Here is an 18,825-nt window from a genome sequence, read left to right as displayed (position 1 = left end):
ATGACAATAACCATGATTCAACTTCATTCTTTTAGCTATTTCTCTAATAAGGATAATAAAAATATAAAAGCTAAAAAGCTAACATAATCTTGGAGTATATTTATCCATTAATATGAACACCTAAAAAGGTCATTTATACTAGAAGGCCATACTCAGTTATTGTGTTTTATTCTGGTGTTGTATTTGAAGAGGAATGTTAACAAAATAGTATGATCCTGCCAGTTAAATATTATTTAAATTTATTTATTTATTTATTTAAGAGAGGAAAAAGAGAAAGGGTGGGAGGTCACTCCCATTCACTGGTTCACTCCCCCTAAACAGCTGGAGCTGGGTGAGGCCGAAGTTGCAAGCCAGAAAGTCATTCTGGGTCTGCCATGAGTGTGGCAGAGATCCAAGTACCTCACCCATCACCACTGCCTCCCACAGCCCGCACTGGCAAGATGCTGTGTCTCAGATAGGTACTGAACCAGGCACTCAGATGTGGGATGTGGGCATCCTAAACCAAGGCTTACCTGATGGGCCATGACACTCTCTCTCTCTCTTTCAAATATATTTTTTAAAATCATTTTTAAAAAATAGCAAATATAAAATGGAATTATTACAACAATTTAATAAAGGTTATGTGATTACAGTGTCTCTCTTTCTCCCTTTCTTGCTCTCAAAATAAAATATCTTATTGTACTGTACTCACTCTTCTTCTTGAGGTAATGTGAGGTAAACACCATGACTACACAATGAGAAAAAGTGAGGTTAATGATGTAGGCATTGTGACATAGTGTTAGGCTAGTACATAAGGATTGCTTGAACACAGTACCATGATACCACAACATCAGTCTAATAGCTGAAACAGCCAACAAGTGACTAACAAGTGGGTAGCATATACAGCATGGATACACTGAATAAAATGAATTACATAGGGGATGGCGCTGTAGCGCAGCGGGTTATCGCCCTGGCATGAAGCACCGGCATCCCATATGGGTACCAGTTCTAGTCCTAGCTGCTCCACTTCCAATCCAGCTCTCTGCTATGGCCTGGGAAAGCAGTAGAAGATGGCCCAAGTCCTTGGGCCCCTGCACCCACGTGGGAGACCCGGAAGAAGCTCCTGGCTCCTGGCTTCGGCTCAGTACAGCGCTGGCCATTGCGGCCAGTTGGGGAATGAACCATCAGATGGAAGACCTCTCTCTCTCTCTCTCTCTCTCTCTCTCTCTCTGCCTCTCCTCTCTCTGTATAACTCTGCCTTTCAAATAAATAAATCTTTAAAAGAAATGAATTACTTGATCAGCCCTCACCCTGACTGTTGATGAGCAACTTAATATGTTATCCCTCTTAGTATTTTTTTTGTTTGTTCTACTTAATACTTTTGTTGAATACTGTAATCAATACACAATTCTTCTTATGTGCTGAAACTTAACTGAAAAGTGATCGCTGTTAAATGTAAGTGTGGGAATAAGAGAGGGAAGAGATGTGCAATTCGGGACATGCTCAAGCTGACTTACCTCAAACGGTAGAGTTAGAAACATACCAGGGGATTCGAATTCAATCCCATCGAGGTGGCATGTACCAATGCCATCTCACTAGTCCCAGTGATCAATTTCTATTCACAATTGATCGTAATGATAGGACTAAGAACCAAAGGGATCACATAAACAAGAATAGTGTCTGCAAATACTAGCTGATAGAATAAAAAAGGGAGAGAACGATCCAACATGGGAAGTGAGATACACAGCAGACCCATAGAATGGCAGATGTCCTAAACAGCACTCTGGCCTCAGAATCAGCCCTTAAGGCATGCGGATCTGGCTGAAAAGCCCATGAGAGTATTTCAGGCATGGAAAGCCAAGACACTCTGGGGGGAAAAAAAACCACCTAAATGAAAGATCTCCACCAGTGAGATCCCAGTGGAAAGAATGGGTCATCAAAGAAGGAGGGATCTTTCTCTGAAGGGAGGAGAGAACTTCCACTTTGACCATGGCCTTGTCTAAATATGATCAGAGTCGGTGAACTCAGGGGGCTTCCATAGCCTTGGCAGCTCATGACAAGAGCCTAGGGTGATTACTGAGGCCATAAACAAGAGTGTCAATTTGTTAAGTCAACAACAGGAGTCACTGTGCACTTACTCCTCATGTAGGATCTTTGTCCTTAGTGTGCTGTACATTGAGATTTAATGCTATAACTAGTATTCAAACAGTATTTTTCACTTTAAGTTTCTTTGTGGGAGCAAACTGTTGAAATCTTTACTTAATGTATGCTAAACTGATCTTCTGTATATAAAGAGAATCGAAAATGAATCTTGATGTGAATGGAAGGGGAGAGGGAGCGGGAGATGGGAGGGTTGCAGGTGGGAGGGAAGTTATGGGGGGGAAGCCATTGTAATCCATAAGCCGTACTTTAGAAATTTATATTCATTAAATAAAAGTTAAAGAAATGAATTACATACTGGATGGGATGGAGATGGACAGTGCAAAGATTCAAAATGCTATGCAGAATGGTGTGCAATTTAAAAGTTTTTTTTTCTGAATTTCTCAATAATTTTCAGCACATGGTTGATCCTGAGTATCTAAAACCATGGAGAAACATATTTTCAATAAGGGGAGAATACTACTGTATTTTCGTTTTAGACATGAAGACACCGAGATTCTAAGAGTGAATCCCCTGAGCTTGCATAACTAGTAAGCGGCAGAGCTGGAAATGAAATTCAAACAGTTCAGCCAACCCTCTCAGTTATATGGATCACAAACTCAAATAACTTTAACGGATACATGCATAAAAGCTGTTTGGTGTAGGACAATAAAGAGTGGCTTGGAGACTGCTAAAAATGGGAAAGTATAAATCCTGTCAGTGTATACCAGGTACCCCTTAGCTCCAGCTCTATGGGTAAATGAGAATTCAGTACTGCTGGGCATTTGACTTTCAAAGAGAAATTGAAAACCCCATATTATCATTAAGTCTTCTTTAAAAATGTTTGTGATTAATAAAACATTTTAAACAACTGTATACATCCCTTGAAGGCGGTATGGCAGACTATAGATAATAATGACTTTTCATTTAAAAGAGTGACAATGCTAGAAAAATACAACTGTCTTAAGATGCGTCGTTTTGTTTGTACAAGAAACAGAATCTCACAGAGGCCAAAAATGAAAATAAAACAGAAGTGGTGTGTAATAGGGAAGTACAGATGGGGATAGATAATACAGACCACCTTCTCACCTACAGGATTCTACTCACCCTTGGGTATTTGGGAGTCCACATGGACAGCTTCAGCAGTCAAGGTTAAAGCAACAGCAGGTAAAGCCTAGAGCCTGTTCTGGTTGGGAAGTCCAGAAGAGATTCCTGCAGGAGTATGCAGACAGTAAGGGCAACCCCTCAATGAAGCAACGAAGAAGCAATAAGCCCAGTGAGCAGAAGGTTTCATGAAGGAAGCTAATCGCTTTCCATTCTAGTAGACCAGGAGAAGGAGAAAGGAAAAAAAAAAAAAGATTGCATACCAGAAAGTGCAGTTCAACCTTCAAAGAGTTTTGTGGTCAGTTCTCCTGGGAACTGTATGTTTTGAGAAACCTCAAGTAGAAATTTTGAAGTAGTGCCAGTTTATGGTGTCCCAGGTGACCAGCAGAAGCAAGCACAACGCCTTCCACAGAGTCTCAATTCAGTGTAGACAAAGCCATTTACAATCATCCATCTCAAATGCAAATGAAATAAAAGCATGACAGCAAACAGAAGCAAGAGATGACAGAATCAGACTTTAAAACTTCAGATATGAAATGATCAAACACAGACTGTAAAATAATGCTTAATGTGTTTGAAGAACTAATAGGGGGTTATTCTCTGGTGCACCAGGAGGCAAGCCTGTTGGGTTTCCCCCACCTGACAATAAACCTTTTCTCTTACTCCAGTATTTGGTATGTTTTGTGGCGACTTTCATTGGTGCCAAAACCCAGGGCCAGGCTCTCCCGTTGACCTTGAATCAGGCATGTGTGCTGCTTTGGGATCCTGGATTTCTGCCAACTACAAAACTCACCCCTGACCTCCTTCTTCGACACCACGTGCTCTGTGATCTTCATCCACATACCAGCCCTCCAAAATTGCTGAGGCCAGATGGGGCTGAAATCGGACATGACCCCCTAAAATTTATATAAAAATGTGGCCCCTTAAAATTCCCCAGAAGTGGTATCTGGGGTGCCACATATGCTACCGGAATTTGGGGTGCCATAAGATTTCACCTTATGCTTATTAATAAATCCCCAATATTAATAAGCCCGAGAGGGTTCTTGCCTAATATTTAGAGAAGAATTCTAAATACTGGCATCAATAAACAAGGCAGCATGGTACGTTTTAGGCTTTTATTTTAGTGAGAAAGATGCATAGGAGAGTGAGAGCTTTATTAAGGGAGAGAGGTATATCTGGGTTCATACCAAGCACCAGGAATCAGCCACGTGGAAGAGCCATGCACCCTGGAGGTGCAGGGCTACAGCAAGCCCCCTCCTGGCAAGAGGCCAGGGCCCAAGAAAAGGGCAGGACACACTGTGCCCCAGGCTTTTAACCCACTTCCAAAGGGGAATGGTTAATTAACCTGATTGGCTGGTGGGCACCCAGGTGTGGCCAGGTAGGGGCATGAGATCACACAGGGGTGTGGCGAAGGCGTGGTCTTCCAGACCACAAACCTAATTAATTTTAGCCTGTATGCCTGCCTACTTCATTCCCCCCTCAGAAACTCCATCCCCTGAATCCTAAGGCGGGTGGAGGGTCCTCTCATCGTGACTCTCTACGGGCTGTGGTTCTACATGACTTAGCCCTGGAGTTCTGGTGCCAGGCACAAACAACTCCTATGGCCTTGTGCCTCTACGGACTCTACGGCAACAGCTGGTGTGGCTTACGATTCAACCCACTGCTTCCCCTTCTATGGGCTATGCACTGGGCTCCAGTGTGTGCATGGGTGACGACCCCACCCTCTGTTCCCATATTCTCCTATTTGATGACCATGATCTTAGGGACACCCAATATCCACCAGTCCGACTCTATGGGTCACCATGGGAGCTTTGTCCCGTGTTCTGTCTGATCCTCCTCTTTGTTGTCTCTTATTTCGACAACCCATCCAAGTGGCTGCCTAACAGCATGTTTGACCCCAAACATTACTGAGATCTCTACCACTATTTGGAAAAGTGGAAGGAGTTCTCTATATCTAAGCCTTCTATCTCTGCTCGTGTTCTCAGGCTCAAACTCTCTCAGCCCCACCCCCCTTTTTCTTTGTAACTTTGTTGTAGGCAGGCATACAGAATAAAATTGAGGCCGGCGCCGTGGCTTATAGGCTAATCCTCCGCCTGCAGTGCCAGCACCCCGGGTTCTAGTCCTGGTCGAGGCGCCGGATTCTGTCCCAGTTGCTCCTCTTCCAGTCCAGCTCTCTGCTGTGGCCAGGGAGTACAGTGGAGGATGGCCCAGGTGCTTGGGCCCTGCACCCACATGGGAGACCAGGAGAAGCACCTAGCTCCTGGCTTCAGATCAGCACGGTGCACTGGCCGGAGTGTGCCTGCCGCGGCAGCCATTGGTGGGTGAACCAACGGCAAAGGAAGACCTTTCTCTCTGTCTCTCTCTCTCACTGTCCGCTCTGCACGTCAAAAGAATAAAAATAAAAAGTAAAAATACTCAGAATAAAATTGATCAGGTTTGCGAGTTGGAAGACCACTCCTTCGCCACGCCCCGTGTGATCTCATGCCCCTACCTGGCCACACCTGGGTGCCCACCGGCCAATCAGGTTAATTAACCACTCCCCTTTGGAAGTAGATTAAAAGCCTGGGACATGGTGTGCCTGCCTTTTTCCTTTCTTTGGCTTTTTGCCCGTGTGGGGTTTGCTGCGGCCCTGGGCCTCCAGGGTGCATGGCCTTCCGGCCACTGCCTCATGCTTCCTGGCCTAGATGCTCCTCCTCGTGGCTGGCTCCTGGTACTCAGTATGAATCCAGATTTACCTCTCTCTCTTAGATAGGGGCCTCACTCTCCTATGCATTTCTCTCACTGAATACAAGCTTAAACATGTATCGTGCTGACTCGTTCATTTATGCTGGCATTCAGAATTCTTCCTGAATATTAGGCAAGAACCCACATGGGCTTATTGATATTGGGAATTTATTAATAAGCACATGTTGATATTATATGGCACCCCAAATTCCAATTTCAACTTCACCTGCCTCGTCACCAACCCAGGTGGTAACCAGAGCTGGCATTCTCTAGCTTAAAAACATTTTTGCTAAGGTTCTCACCATGAAGGCTCATTGTTGTGATCAGGCCTATTAGATAAGACTCAAGGTTAAGAGACATAGAACAACTATTTTTCCTCATGTAGGGGAACAGACCAGCAGTAGATATTTGACCAGGCAGAGGCCCAGTCTAGCACACTGCTGGTAAAGGGAACTGATCACTCCCTGGGTGTGCTATTCTCACAAATATATACTGGAGGTTACAGCTGTGGTTCTAATCCCACCCTCACTTTCTGCCCTTCCCTGTGGGCTTCAGTGCAGGTCTGGGCAAAACTGCCTCTTTCTCTTCCTAACCCTTCCTCCTCGTTCTGCCACGCCCTCTCTTTTAACCTGGCCACTTTGGCATTTTTTCTGTCCTGCACCAAGGGGGCCATAAAGCCCTGGGAAAAATTTCAGGAATTCTACACCCACATCTCTCTCTCAAACTATGTGAAATAAATATCAAGACTACTGCCCCGTCAAACCAGCAGGCTCACCGGGTTAATTACTATTTCCAGACATATCTCCTTTTCCATAATTGCCTCTTAATCTATCACCTATCAGATTCTGCTTAGGAATCTCTGGAGGGGTGCCCATCTGCTCTGATGGATGCCCTCTACCATTAAACCTAACACAATGATAAGCAATAACTTATCAGACTTATTTTACAATTTGTTTTAATAGGTTTCCAATGATATAGCAATAGGTAATCAGTACTTGATGGAACAGCAATGGGTAATCAGTACTGGTTACAGCCCCTAAGGTAGATTTTGCAGTCTCTGGTTTAATGTCACTGATTTATAGTTAGTTTTATAAAAGGAGTAGAGTCCCATATGAATGCAATTTTGACCTTAATTCAGAGAGAAGTATGGTATAATACAGCATCTTCACTCATCCAGGTGTCATTGCTAAATGTAAATTGGTAAAGGCAGATGAGATAAATGTGTCTAAATGTAAACACTGGTACTCTTAACCCCTTATATTCTATAGAAGAACTATTTGGATTTCCTAACATGTTTTTGTAAATTGTCCATATGAAAACAGTTCATAAGTAAAAGTAACTAAGGTGAAATCTGATGTATTATCTTACTTAGAAAATTTATCTTAATTTGGAGATTTCTAAAGGGTTATTTCAAAACGAAAATCAAGGAAATCAACAGGTGGAAAGCAAAAGCCATTATTTGATATAGAACTAGAATCTGTTAAAGCAATGAGGTTTCTACAATATTTCAAAATCATCTTAAAAATCTGCTCAAAACTTGTAGCATCTCTCTCTCTCTCTTTTTTTTTTTTTTTACAGGCAGAGTGGACAGTGAGAGAGAGACCGAAAGAAAGGTCTTCCTTTGCCGTTGGTTCACCCTCCAATGGCCGCCACAGCCGGCGTGCTGCGACCGGCGCACCACGCTGATCCGATGGCAGGAGCCAGGTACTTCTCCTGGTCTCCCATGGGGTGAAGGGCCCAAGCACTTGGGCCATCCTCCACTGCACTCCCGGGCCACAGCAGAGAGCTGGCCTGGAAGAGGGGCAACCAGAACAGAATCTGGCGCCCCGAGCGGGACTAGAACCCGGTGTGCCAGCGCCGCAAGGCGGAGGAATAGCCTAGTGAGCCACGGCGCCGGCTAGCATCTCCTTTTAATAGTTTTGTTTAATTGGTGACTCTCAGTTTTCTAGACAGCTCCAGTAAGTTATTTTCTCTTCCCTAGTTCTCACTCTGTTAAAATTGTTCCAAGTTATGGCATATGATTCCATGTACTAACTCTTAAATTTAAGGTTTTATTTCCAATTTTTGGAACTACCAAAGAGACACAGATTTTGTGTTCTGTTAAAGTAATCTATTATGTTCTCTTAGTGTCTCTGTTAAGTTCTGATTATTTAAAACAGCTGAGTTTTTATTAAGAATTATGGTTTGTTTAAATATATGCTTATTCTAAAACATTTGAGTAATCACCTTGTAACAGTGATCAAATCTGGTCTATATTATTTCATGATGTTAAGGGATTCTATTTCTACCAGATATTTTAAACCTCCTTGGAATCCTTGACAGGCACTCAAAAAAAAAAAAATCAAAATTCCAAATTCTTTGGACTTTGATATTTTCAGTTGGGCCCCTGGAAATATCAAAGGATATATGTCTCTCATCTTGTAGAGACACTAACTAATCAGGCTCTTTGTATTATATTACAGGTACTGTCAAAATGTGAAGTGGTGCTAAATTTTGCTATGATAATATAAAATGCTACTGATACAAATGTCCCAACAGTTAAAAAGTATAATGATCTTTTGTTACCAGACATGATGGTTATCTTAACAAGAAAGACCCAGAGGCCTAAAAGGGATAAATGCGTTGTAAAAATCCTACCATAGACTTCTAGTTTAGTCCATCGAAGAGTAAAGATGGGACTCGAGCACCCCGTTGACTTACATTCTCTTAAAGGTTTCCTCTGGTCTGCTTTAACAGAAACCAAGAGAAAGAGAAGACTGGGCAACAGAAGCAATGTGAAGATAGGGGGCAGGCCAATTAATGGCTGCTCTACACAGTGATCTGCCATCATGGAGACCCAACAGGCCAGTCCACTGCTTTGGTGTATATGAAAAGCCAGGGCTTCGGCAGAAGTCAGCTCATGAAGAGCCCTGGCAGCTCTGCCAGTCAAGAGTTGGATCACTGGAAATGGACCTGCCCTGGAGTGGAAGGATGCCCACATCAGAGCAGCAGACCTGGTTGGCTCTAAGCTGAGAAACTCTTCACTCTTTCCAGATTCCAAAATAACCACCATTGCTGGGTGGACAGCCAAGTAGGGTCAGCAACATTGCAGGCAGAACTGTAAATTTCCAGTTAGAGATGCCACCTGCCTTTACCCAACCAGCTCTCCTCCCAGGCCAGCTGGATAATGGAAGTCAACAGGGTGCCTTCACTAAGGAGGTTCTCACCTCCCTTAAAATATATCCCATGTGAAGAGATATAAAGATGTGAGGTAGAATTGTATGTCACATTTTCCCAGATAGATATCCAACTGTTTTGGACACAATTAATGTCGTTACTAAGGTTCACTGAGTCCCAGCTTCCCCAGGGTAATCACCTGAAGCCTCTCAGGGAGCTCCTGAGGACTCCGTGGCTGCTGCACTTCTACCTCCTCTGCCGCACTGCCTGCTGCCCTGACCTTCCCCGTAGAGAACATCAGCTCTCACCTTGGCCCCACCATGTCTGTTGTTGTGGGAGCACCTGTGGCTCTGGCCTCCAGTCCAGCTCAGATGAGCACATAGGGTTGCTGGCTCCTCTTGCCAATGCCCATGCAGGGGTGGTCAGCTTTATCTCTGTGTGTCTTCATTATGTTAGGGGCAGATCCTTGAAACAAAGACAGATTGAGAGAAAAAGCAAATAAGTCTATTAATGTGTACAGTGCATATCACGCAGAGAATCTTCCATGGAAAGTAATTAGAGTGGTGGCTTAAAACTCCAGTTTCCACAGCATCTCCAACTAAACCATAACTTTGTTCTGACAAGACCAAGGAAAGCAGTTCTGGATTATATCTTTATATTTGTCCTCCAGTTCAATGATTTTATTTTTAGCTTTACTAAATTCAATATTTTATTCCAAAACTTCAAAAATATCAATGATAATATGCATTATTTCTGTTCATATATTCAAGCTTCTCTTTTAGTTCTATTTTTTTAAGGGAAAAGATTTATTGTCAGGTGGAGGAAACCTAACAGGTTGCCTCCCCATGCACGAGAAAACAGCAGCCTGTACTGGGAGAACAGGACTTCTACAGCTTTGCAGAGGTAAGGAAGTGGGAGCAGCAAATCCTGTTAGGGTCGGGGTGGAGCTGATGCTTGTGATTGGGCCATTTGGTCACCTGACTTCTACTAAGCCAGGCTGTGCTTAGGTAGATAGTACCATTTTACCAACATTCCCCCCTTTTGTTTTTCATAAAGCAAGAGCTGTATGGGATTATATTGGCAGTCAAAGCCAAAATCAACTATTGGGATTGCATCAAATTGAGAAGTTTCTGTACTGCAAAAGAAACAGTCAGGAGAGTGAAGAGACAACCGACAGAATGGGAAAAAATATTTGCAAACTATGCAACAGATAAAGGGTTAATAACCAGAATCTACAAAGAGATCAAGAAACTCCACAAAAACAAAACAAACAACCCACTTAAGAGATGGGCCAAGGACCTCAATAGACATTTTTCAAAGGAGGAAATCCAAATGGCCAACAGACACATGAAAAAATGTTCAAGATCACTAGCAATCAGGGAAATGCAAATCAAAACCACAATGAGGTTTCACCTCACCCCGGTTAGAATGGCTCACATTCAGAAATCTACCAACAACAGATGTTGGAGAGGATGTGGGGAAAAAGGGACACTAACCCACTGTTGGTGGGAATGCAAATTGGTTAAGCCACTATGAAAGTCAGTTTGGAGATTCCTCAGAAACCTGAAGATAACCCTACCATTCAACCCAGCCATCCCACTCCTTGGAATTTACCCAAAGGAAATGAAATTGGCAAACAAACAAGCTGTCTGCACATTAATGTTTATTGCAGCTCAATTCACAATAGCTAAGACCTGGAACCAACCCAAATGCCCATCAACAGTAGACTGGGTAAAGAAATTATGGGACATGTACTCTATAGAATACTATACAGCAGTCAAAAACAACGAAACCCGGTCATTTGCAACAAGATGGAGGAATTTGGAAAACATCATGCTGAGTGAATTGAGCCAGTCCCAAAGGGACAAATATCATATGTTCTCCCTGATCGGTGACTACTAACTGAGCACCAAGGGGGAAACTTGTTGAAATGAAATGGACACTATGAGAAACAGTGACTTGATCAGCTCTTGTCCTGACTGTTGATGTACAATGTAATACTTCAAATACCACTTGTTCTCCTTGATAGGTGACAACTAACTGAGCACCAAAAAGGAAACCTGTTAAAGTGAAATGAACACTACGAGAAACGGTGACTTGATCAGCCCTCACCCTGACTGTTGATGAGCAGCTTAATATGTTATCCCTCTTAGTATTTTTTTGTTTGTTCTACTTAATACTTTTGTTGAATACTGTAATCAATACACAATTCTTCTTATGTGCTGAAACTTAACTGAAAAGTGATCACTGTTAAATATAAGAGTGGGAATAAGACAGGGAAGAGATGTGCAATTCGGGACATGCTCAAGCTGACTTACCTCAAACGGTAGAGTTAGAAACATACCAGGGGATTCGAATTCAATCCCATCAAGGTGGCATGTACCAATGCCATCTCACTAGTCCCAGTGATCAATTTCTGTTCACAATTGATCATAATGATAGGACTAAGAACCAAAGGGATCACATAAACAAGAATAGTGTCTGCAAATACTAGCTGATAGAATAAAAAAAGGAGAGAATGATCCAACATGGGAAGTGAGATACACAGCAGACCCATAGAATGGCAGATGTCCTAAACAGCACTCTGGCTTCATAATCAGCCCTTAAGGCATGCAGATCCGGCTGAAATGCCCATGAGAGTATTTCAGGCATGGAAAGCCAAGACACTCTGGGGGAAAAAAAAACCTAAATGAAAGATCTCTGCGAGTGAGATCCCAGTGGAAAGAATGGGTCATCAAAGAAGGAGGGACCTTTCTCTGAAGGGAGGAGAGAACTTCCACTTTGACCATGGCCTTGTCTAAATATGATCAGAGTCAGTGAACTCAGGGGGCTTCCATAGCCTTGGCAGCTCATGACAAGAGCCTAGGGTGATTACTGAGGCCATAAACAAGAGTGTCAATTTGTTAAGTCAACAACAGGAGTCACTGTGCACTTATTCCTCATGTAGGATCTCTGTCCTTAGTGTGCTGTACATTGAGATTTAATGCTATAACTAGTACTCAAAGAGTATTTTTCACTTGATGTTTCTGTGTGGGAGCAAACTGTTGAAATCTTTACTTAACGTATGCTAAACTGATCTTCTGTATATAGAGAATCGAAAATGAATCTTGATGTGAATGGAGCAGGAGAGGGAGTGGATAAGGGGAGGGTTGCGGGTGGGAGGGAAGTTATGGGGGGGGAAAAGCCATTGTAATCCATACTCTGTACTTTGGAAATTTATATTCATTAAATGAAAGTTAAAAAAAAAGTTGGTGAAGATATAGAGAATTGAAACTCTCAGGCACTACAAGTGGAAAATGGAGTAGCGACTTTGGAAATCAGTCTGAAAATTCCTGAAAATGCTGAACACAGAGCTGCCATCTGACTTGCAGTCCACTCTGAGGTATATACTTGAGAGAAATGAAAATAGATGTCTGGAAAAATTTGTGAATGAATGTTCCTAGCAGCATTATTCATAGTGACTGGGAGTGGAAACAACCCACATGTTGTATATTTCTACATAACATTCAACTGATGAATAGATAAATAAAATGTGATGTATTTCATAATGGAAGGTTATTCAGCAATAAAAATGAATGAAGTACTGATACATGCTATAGCATGAAAAAAATCTTCAAAATATTATCCTAAGTGGGAAAAGTCTGTTACAATGAACCACATTACTATATGATTGCATTTATAGGAAATGCCAAGTAAGAAATTTTTAGACATAAAGTCGTTGGGGCTGAGGGACTTGGGGGAAAATGAGAAATGACTGCTAATGACAGGGATTTTCTAGGAGTGAGGAAAATATTCTAAAATTGCTTGTGGTAATGGTTGCACAATTCTGTGTATAAACTAAATATCACTGAATTGTACACTTTAAATGAGTGAACCGCAATATTATGAATTCTATCTCAATCAAGTTGTGATAAAACCTTAAAAAGAAAAAGATGTTCAATCTCATTGAGTGTCAGATGGATGCAAATTACAATCACCAGGGTACATCATTTTGCTGCAGATAGGAAGGAAACATTCAAACTTTGGAAAATGCCAAGTATTCGCATGATCACAGGACAATGAGAACTTTCATTCACTGCCTAAGAAAGTGTAAATTAAAAGCACCACTTTGTAAGACACTTTGGCAATAACTCATGACCCAGAAAATCGCCTCTTCTGCATTAAACACCAGGAGACATGCTTAATAATGTTTGTGGCAGCTCTTTTCACAACAGCGAAAGACCAGGGACAGCCCAAATGTCCATCAGCTGTGGAATGGATTCAGTTGGCTGGGAGAGGGCAGGCACTTTATTAATGGTCCCATCAAAACTGTCCACAGTGGGGAAGAGGACAGTCTGCAAATCGAAATTGGATGCTATTAGGAAAGGAGACTTGCCAAAACCAAATATCACCACAGCAAAACAAACAGCCTGTACATGCCAGTTTATGTTTGTTGGTTTGGTTTTACTCGGTTGGTTCAGAACCCACAGGCAATAAGGTTGTGATTACTTAACTCCCTCATACTCCTAGAAAACAATGCACCCTGTTGTTAACCCAACCATAAGCTCAGATTCGTGGAAAGAATGTGAGGGCAGAGAAAATGGGGGTTTGGAAATGGAATTCTTTCAGGGTGAAGATGGGACTCTGTGGGGCCAAGGACACTGTGCCCCTTGCTCTGCAAAGGAAAAAGTCAAAGTGGGCAGAAGACCACTCCTGGCCCAGAGAAACAGGGACAGGGGTGGGGGAAGCCACAGGACCCTTCGTTCTCAAGCTGCTTCAAAACCTGCGTTAGCCGCATTAGCTGTGCCTCCCCTCCCCACCTGATCACTCAGGGGCTCAGGGGTTAAACCACACTTGATCCCTTTCTTTCGGTCCTGTCCTCTTGGGCACAGTAAGTAGAAACCATTTTCTTCACTGCCAGGTAAAGGGCTTCTTTTTATCTGCAGTGGGTTCCAAGCTTCTCTTGCCTCTAAATCATTCATTTTTTAAGTATGTCTTTTTCCCAGCTGCCCTCTCCATTAACAGTTCCTCACTTGGGGCACCTTCCTCCCAGGTGACACTGATGGTGTTGATTTGCTCTCACCATAGCCTCCTCCTACGGCCAAGATACAGTCACCTCAGGAACCCCTTCTCAAGCCCCCTCGCCTGCCCTTCCTAACCCCTCCCCCCCGTCCTTGGTCAACAAATTTCCTTGTCGAGTTGAAGGATCGCACGTCCTGGATGTGCCAAGCAGGACAGTCAAGCATCACTGTTTCCCTAACGTGATAAAGCCCAGGAGTCAGGATTTTTATATGGGCTCATCTTCCTTATGAAAACGCAGCAGGAAACTCACAGGCTACAGAGAGAAAGGGTTTTAAGTGGGTCAGCAAGGATATTTTTAAAAACACGTAGTGAAGTAATGCTTTAGTAATTTGAGTGGATTTTACCCCTTAAAACAGGGTTCAACCATTTCACTGCGAAATGTGATCCGTTTTGTGTATAATGTGCTGTAACACAGATGAAGAGTGAAAAAGCCCTTTCCATTTGGCATGAGTTTCTTTGGTTGCCATCATGTCAATATTTAACAGAGTTAATATTTCATGGGACACACAATTCTCTTGGGATGATGCCTGAAAATCTATTTTACCTTAAGGACCTCATTTTTTATTTTATGTATTATTTTATGTATTGCTTGCTCTCAAGAAGTATTTGAGATGGCTTACACAGGGGCAGACATTTGACAAAGTGCTTAAGACACCTGTATCCAAATCAGAGTGCCGGAGTTCAAGTCCCAGCTTTACCCCGCATTCCAGCTTCCAGCTAATGTGCACCCTGGGAGGCTGCGGGTGATGCCCCTGCTATCCACATGCGAGACTTGGATGGAGTTTCTGCTTCTGATTCAGCTTGGCCCAGCTCTAGCTGGTGTAGGCATTTGAAGAATAAACCGGGGGCCGGCGCTGTGGCGCATTGAGTTAACACCCTGGCCTGCAGTGCCGGCATCCCATATGGGTGCCAGTTTGTGACCCGGCTGCTCCACTTCTGATCCAGCTCTCTGCTATGGCCTGAGAAAGCAGTAGAAGATGGACCGAGTCCTTGGGCCCCTGCACCTGCATGGGAGACCTGGAGGAAGCTCCTGGCTCCTGGCTTCAGATCGGCACAGCTCCAGCTGTCGTGGCCAATTGGGGACTGAACCATCAGACGGAAGATACCTCTCTCTCTCTCTCTGCCTCTCCTCTCTCTGTGTAGCTCTTTCAAATAAGTAAACAAATCTTTAAAAAAAATGAATAAACCAGTAGATAGACTCTCTCTCTCTAGTTTTCAAATAAAATAATTTTAAAAATACATAAATTGTAAAATAAAAAACATGCAAAGTGGGGGAACAAAGATGCTAACTTAGTAGTAAATACAACTCCAATGGCTGAAAACTAACTTCAGCTCTGAGCTTCTTACCTCTAAGTATAAAAAGAGAAACAGAAACTGAACCAATATTTCCAACAAATATTTGTGATTTGCTTTGAAACCAAGTTCCAAAGGAGTTTATCAAAAAGGAAACAATCATTCATCCACTTGAAAAGCATTTTTTTTAAATACTTACAATGAGCCAAATTGTGCGTGAGATACTGGGAATACAGTGTCAGACATTTTCAAAATAGTCTCTGTACTCATAGAAGTTGGAGTCTGTTGGGAGAAGCAGAATAAACAACTAATCACACAAATATATTACAATTGAAAAACTGTACTAGGAACTCAGAGAATAAGAAGAACCCAGGAGTGCCTCCCTAAGTGCGTGACATCCTAAAAACAAGGAAACACAAAAATGTAGGTTTTTTTCAACATTTATTTACTTAAAAGGCGGAGTTACAGAGAGGGAGAGGCAGAAGCAGAGAGAGAGAAGCCTTCTATCCACTGGTTCACTCCCCAAATGATTGCAACCCCTGGAGCTGGGACCATCTGCAGCCAGGAACCAGGAGCTGCTTCAGGGTCTCCCACATGTATACAGGGGCCAAAGCACTTGGTCCATCTTCTACTGCTTTCCCAGGCCATCAGCAGGGAGCTGGATTGGAAGTGGAGCAGCAGGGCCTCGAACTGGCACCCATATGGGATGCCAGTGCTGCAGGCCGTGGCTTTAACTTGCTTTGCCATAGCACTGGCCCCTAAAATGTAGTTTCTATTCATAGATAAGATTCAGGGGAGAACAGGACTCTGGAGGTGCCTCTACAGAATGTGTGATGTTGTGGTGCAGAAACCCCTGTTGTGTTTGTCAGGGGTCTTGCTCAGTAATGTTATAGAGGACAAACTGGAATAGAATCTAGACTTGTAAGCGATATGCCCAGATATTATCCCTGGACCTGCAGTGTCAACAAAAGGCCATTATAGCAGGAGGACAGGAAGTCTGCTTGGCCTAAAGAAGCAGCAGGATCTGCTCCAGAAGTCCTCAAGGCAGATACCCACGTACTGAGGCCCCTGTGTTCTTGTCTCTATTCAAGGTTAAGGACAAGGGTCTTAGTTGGGTAACTTCGAGCCTTAGACCTCCTATTTAGGTACAAGAGAGACATGTAAGACAGGCAATTTTATGATGGAAACATAATTCAGACTCCTATTTAAGGTTTCAACAGTTTAGACATGGAAAACCCAGAAGAAAGGTATCTAAAATGTCTTTGTTTTCTTGAGTCTGCCAAGAGAGTGGTCAGAGGGTGAGATTGCAAGAGGAGAGATGGAGAAAGGGGAAGAATTGGAAGAAGGCTGGGCAGTGTCGGGGAGGACAGAGAGGGAGGGAGCAAGCCTCTGCTTTAAAAGGAATATGATGTTGAAAAAAACTGACAGGCAGAAAACAAGTATAAGTGCTGTTGCTATGGAAACACTGTGCCATCTGTGTTCTTGCCTACCGAACATCAAGGGTTTCTATAACCTGGTAACAAGATAAATATTAAAATGTCCTAACAGTGAAGCCAGTTATTTTTATTACTTTTAAAAGGGTCACTCTAAGTCAAAATGAAACACTGCCTAGCTGTCCTTTGTATCTACCTCAAGAGAAGCTTTCTAGGACGCAAGTACAGTTTCCTCTGCGGGCAAGAAGAGATACCTGAAGTACAGATGTACTACTGTATAGCCTCCGCATACACTGGAGGCTAGTTCTAGGACCACCCCTGCCATGGATGTCAAAATCTCAGGATGTTCAGGTCTTTTATGTAAAACAGGGTAGTGCGTTGCTACACATATAATCTACACACATCCTCCCATTTAAATCATCTCTGGATTGCTTATAATACCTAAATACATTGAAAATGCTTTTGAAATAGTTGTTCTACTGTGTTGTGTAGTGAATTGTCACTTTTAAAAAATATTTTTATTTATTTGAAAGGCTGAGTTACAGAGAGAGCAAAAGACAGACAGACAGAGAGAGAGAGAAGCCTTCCACCTGCTGGTTCACTCCCCATTGGCTGCAACAGTTGGGGCTGGGCCAAGGTGAAGCCAGGAGCCAAGAGTTTCTTCTGGGTTTCCCATGTTGGTACAGGTGCCCAAGCATTTAGGCCATCCTCTGCTGCTTTCCCAGGTGCATTAGCAGGAAGCTGGATGGGAAGTAGAGCAGCTGGGACTCTAACCAGAGCCCATATGGGATGCTGGCATTGCAGGCAGTGGCTTAAGCCACAGTGCTGGCCCCAAATAGTGACATTTTTCAGTCTGTACATGTTCAGTACAGACACAATTTAAAATTTTTTATTATTCATTTTAATTTATTTGAAAGGTATAGGAAGAGAAAGAGAGAGATCTTCCATCTGCTGGTTCACTCCCCAAATGGTTGTAACAACCAGGGCTGGACCAGGCCAAAGTCAGAAGCCAGGACCTCAATATAGTTTTCCCGCATGGGTGGCAGAGACCCAAGTACCTGCGTCATCACTTGCTTCTTTCAAGGGTATGCACAGCAGGAAGCTAAATTCTCCAGAAGAGCTGAGACTTGAACCCGGGCACTCTGATGTGGGATGCAGGTGTCTTAACTGCTGTGCAGAATGTCTGCCCCAGATGCAAGTTTTGATCGTCTGCCCACAGATGCAAAGGCCAGTTCTACTGCAATAGTCCTAACTTTCAGTCCTTGAGAGGTTGTTGTTTGTGTTTAATTTATAACCAGGCGATGTCACAGCAGTTGCTACAGTTACATGCTTTTGATGGAAATTGATATATTAAACCAAAGGTAGGCTAAACTGCAAGAAGCATGCTCTCCAAAGAAGAAAAGACTCTCCATTGATGAAACATAAATCCAACTTTCTTGAAATGTAGGAGCATGCAAAGAAAACACTCTCCCTAGCATGGAGAAGAGAGTATTCGAAATCCCCGTTTCTCGCTAGAAACAGCACTTTCTTTTGTAAGATCACAGGATCGTGGTATCCCAAGCAGCAGAAAAACCAACCTGAACCATCTCACCTGCCCAGGGCCTACACTATATCTGTGAAAGGTCAAGACATAGATCAACAAATTCCAAACAAGACACATTTTAATTGGGCATTAGAGTTGGTTTTCTCGAAAATTTCAATCCCTAGACTGCTTCTCAGTCTCTCTAGAACTCCTGGCATGGCTCCATGAAAGCTTGTCACTCCTAAGTCTGTATTTCCAGCCCTCAGTTCTTCTCTGTGGAGATCCTGCTTGTACCATAAAATCCATACACCCAAAGATTAATTCAACTTTTCCACAATCTATTACATATTTGGCTTTTCCTATTTCAGTTTATATACAAACCAGAAAGTTCAGCTTTTCCCCTCCAAACATTTC

The sequence above is a fragment of the Oryctolagus cuniculus genome, chromosome 5 (genome assembly GCF_964237555.1).
Source record: "Oryctolagus cuniculus chromosome 5, mOryCun1.1, whole genome shotgun sequence".
Taxonomy (NCBI): Eukaryota; Metazoa; Chordata; class Mammalia; order Lagomorpha; family Leporidae; genus Oryctolagus; species Oryctolagus cuniculus.
The sequence above is the reverse complement of the archived record's forward strand: the minus strand, read 5'-3'. Positions refer to the sequence as shown.